Here is a 4,308-nt window from a genome sequence, read left to right on the forward strand (position 1 = left end):
AACTTTTCCTTGAGTTTGTTAGCACTTAACTCACAAGGCATAAACAAATTCATAGGAACTACTTATTAACATTAAAGGGGTTTATATACCAACACGCTTGATAAATGGAGTCGCAATAGCATTGAGTTAAAAAAAAGGATCTTAACTCATAAAATGACAATCCCATACAATTTCTTTTATTTTTGTTGATATTTTGTTGGAAGTAAGATCTTTTGATATTGACTTTTTAATTTTATAAGAGATACTAAAAATTGGCAAAAATTAACATACAAAAAATGAAGAAAAATATTTGAGTTTGGTCTAGCATTGTTTACTGATCTAAATTTTGATCACTTAACGAAGACACAATTTGGAAATCGTTTCAGCTATCATGAAATTTTTCATGTATTTAATTGGTTAGCGGAAATATTATTAGAATACATTTTTCTATTTCTTTTTCTTTTTACATGTGATTTGAACAAATTGTGAATGAATATGGTGTCATATGTTTAATTTTCTTCAATCATCTTTTTTATTAGTCAGATAAAATTTAGATAAACCCACGTGAAAATGATAAAACCACTTGGTTTTATACTCTTTATATCAAAAGATGTTTTTAACAAAACTTTTGTTAATTTTAATTTTATGCTTGAATTTTAAACATGATTTTTAGCTCTACTGGTCAGAGACTGGTCAAAGAAGAGCTTATGCGATAGCAATGCGTCTGTCGTCCGTCCGTCTGTCTGTAAACAATTTTTCAAAATGCTACTCCTCCTACAGTTTTGGTCTGATTCTATATAACTTTGCACACAAGTAGACTACACAGCGATACATAATTATCAGTTTTGTGTTTTGACTTTAATGATCGATGTTGCCATTGTAACTAAAATTGAGAATGCTGTAAAATTTTATTAAAAGCTACTCCTACTGTTGTAATCTTATTGCAATCTTGCTACAAAAAGAGACTTAATCAAGGATCATTATTCTACGTATTGCTTTTGTAAAGTTTTATGTCCCAACTGCTACTTTTCTCTTCCTTTATTATAAGTACAAACCAGTAGAGCTACAGTCCCGACAGAGACTTCAGTTTTTTGTTTATATATTTGCAAATTTCCCTGCTTGAAAAAGCTAGGAAACATAAATGTACAAACACATTGTCGATTACAGTCATAAACGCATAACAAACGAAAAAAATGCATACTAATTTTACATACTGACATCAATCTTAATATCATAGGATCTATTGTTATATATATTCGATAAAGAATAATCCCTGTATTATCTTTACATAGAAACATTCAACATAATTGATATAAACACTTCCGAAAAATATTGACGGTTAGAAAATTGTCACTATAAAGCAGCAAAGAGAGTTTTCCCACATTTTCATTGACTTGGACACCGATTAGAGGATTGATTTATTATGATGTTATGATACCGTCTCGACTTCCAAAATATATCTTAAATCTTTATGGTACATGTGCACCTTATTCCTGTCAGTACGATTTGATTTACATGAGATGAATGAAGATAAAATCCTACGACGCTTTATTAGAATTCAGAACATTAATTCCAGGTTCAAAAATTTCTTTCAAGTATTCTTTGTGGAATTTTTTAAAAGAAAAAAGTTTTAATTTGATGTCATTGAGAATTCAAAAACTTTTTTCATGAATCTGCCCAAAGGTATTGTATTTAAACTTAATACAAACTATTTACAGATATTTGTACTTTATACTATTAAAACGTCTTCCTGAATCATGCTGTAGGGTGGAGTTTTGAAAATAAGAACTTTTTTCATTAATAAGAAAAATCAAAACTTTCCTAGTCATGACAGTATTTATTTTTTCAAATCCTTGAGATTATGCAATCTGTCAGATTGTAAATGAATATTTATACCTATTATAGTATGATTACACAAACTTTCTATAGAAGGCGGGATTCTTTGATGCATTTGCCTAGCAGATTTGCTATTCACTGACAGAAATTCATCTGTTGTTGTAAATCTTTTTTAAGCTTATCCTTTGGTGATGTACAATTTATTCAGACCAATTCCTGTAAAAAAATTCAAATCAAGTAAATATTTCTGCCTTCTAAACCTGCTTGAACACATTTTCACTCATATTAAATGTAAGTACATTAAACTAGATATTTTGACCCCATGATTTTTTTAGTACACGAGCAAAGGTTTTAAATCATGATAATAATCGTGTACTTTATATGAACTATGAATTAACATATTAGTTTAAGGACATATGATACAAACAAACTTTTGTCATTAAAATTGAAAATAACAATTTTAGTCATGTTAAAATGAGTTAAGTTTACAAATTTCACCGTGTAGTTTTTGATTTTTCATTCAAAAAACATTGGGATTTGAATTGAAAAATATTTGTATAGATTAATAAGAAAGGTATGGTTGCAGAAAGGAATGATTTTGAACATCATAGAAGTTTACAATTTCTTAATATTTTAAAAATTTATTATTTGTATCATTTGTAACAAAAATTGACCCAGAAATGTATGCCAATCCCGGTATCCTTTTTTGTTTTTATCATCTGTCCTTAACCTCTACAACTTCTATTTTAATTATTAAGACCACCCTTTTCGGATATTTCAAACTTATTATAAGTATGCTGTTAAGATAGGGTAAAACGGTACAAACAGTGTTGAAAACTGAATTTGCAAAATATACTCATTTATTTTTCAAAAGGTGACTCGTTCTCTGTGTTTTTATGTATTTAAAATAATTTTCATATATATATATATATATATATATATATATATATATATATATATATATATATATATATATATATATATATATATATATATATATATATATATATATATATATATATATATATATATATATATATATATATATATATATATATATATATATATATGATTTTCAATTTAGTTTTCCTTCAAGTTTGCATAATATATTATTTTTCAAAAGGTGAATGGATTTAGTTTTGTACTTTTGCTTTTAATGCTTTCTGTATGGTACTGTAATGTTTTGTTTTTAAATTTATTTTTATGTGTATTTTGTTTTATTCATAACGCAGATTTATAGCACATTATACATGTATCCATATCCTCCAAAAATACCTCTCATTTCGCTACAAAGCAAAAATATTTTGATTTAAACATAACAATTATATTTCGATTTAAAAAAATAAAAAATTAAAAAAAAACATCAAATAATTCCAAAAGTTTTCATATAAAAACTTTAAAAAAAACATTATCCTCATATTATGTAGATTCAAGCTAGGTCAGCAGTTTGGAAGGGGTTTTTGGTAGCAAGAAGGGGACCCATTTTTGTTTTTACGGAGAGATCCGGATGATTGTAAAAGACAGTCTTTGTTAAGTCGTATGATCTTAAGTCCTTATAAGTTATATTAAAATTGTTGAAAGTACGCTTTTTTACTTTGAAGACAACAATTGTCAATTATAGTTTTTATATTTCTACAAGTACAAAATTTCAGTAGCAAGTGTTTGTCCTAAAGTGAATGGGAACTAAGGTGAGCCATAAGGCGCAAGGACATCTCATTTACACTGTTTAATTGACTATGAACACTTCGACATGTCTGAATTATGCAATATAACCTTTTTTTAACAATATTTAAAGCATAACCTCAATGATTGAGTGGAAATGTCATCATGTTTTCTCATCAATTCAGTTCAAGAACGAGACTGATTAATGGACAAGGTTGCATGTACATGTAATGATATACATTGAATTATCTCGCGTCACTTAAGAAATGCTTAAAGAACTGGGACAGAAGTCATAGAATCAGACCGAACGTGTCAAAGTGGTTAAAACTAAACTGTAAAATACTCTTATGAACATATTATTGTGGCAAATTTACAGACTGACTATGAAAAACAACAATATGAATATAAAAAAAAACTTTTAAACGAATCAGAAGTGATATATAACAACTATTTGGAAAGATTTGTAACCTTTCTTAAGAATTCATTGCCAGTATGTTAACCTATAATGAACTTATAAGCAATATGTAAATCTTATAACTTATAAGCAACATAAAAGCTGAAGCCTTCATAGACTTAAACATGAAGACAGGCAGATGCATCTCCAGTTATATCGAAATGGATACTTATATGGTATTCATGAATATGGAGGTATATGGGCGGGAACTAGACAAGTGTCAATAATATCATTTTTAGTCTCCCGTTTAAATTGTTTTATTTACTGAACATATTTTCTTCCTTGTGATTCGCTGACTCTATTATGGTATGCTAATTGTTGAATAGTATTTTTTACCTCAATTGGAGCAGCTAGAAAAAAATTCCGATAAGGTCGCG

Source organism: Saccostrea cucullata, unplaced genomic scaffold (genome assembly GCF_032062105.1).
Source record: "Saccostrea cucullata isolate Sc308-1 unplaced genomic scaffold, CSIRO_AGI_Scuc_v1 ctg274, whole genome shotgun sequence".
In the NCBI taxonomy this organism is placed as follows: Eukaryota; Metazoa; Mollusca; class Bivalvia; order Ostreida; family Ostreidae; genus Saccostrea; species Saccostrea cuccullata.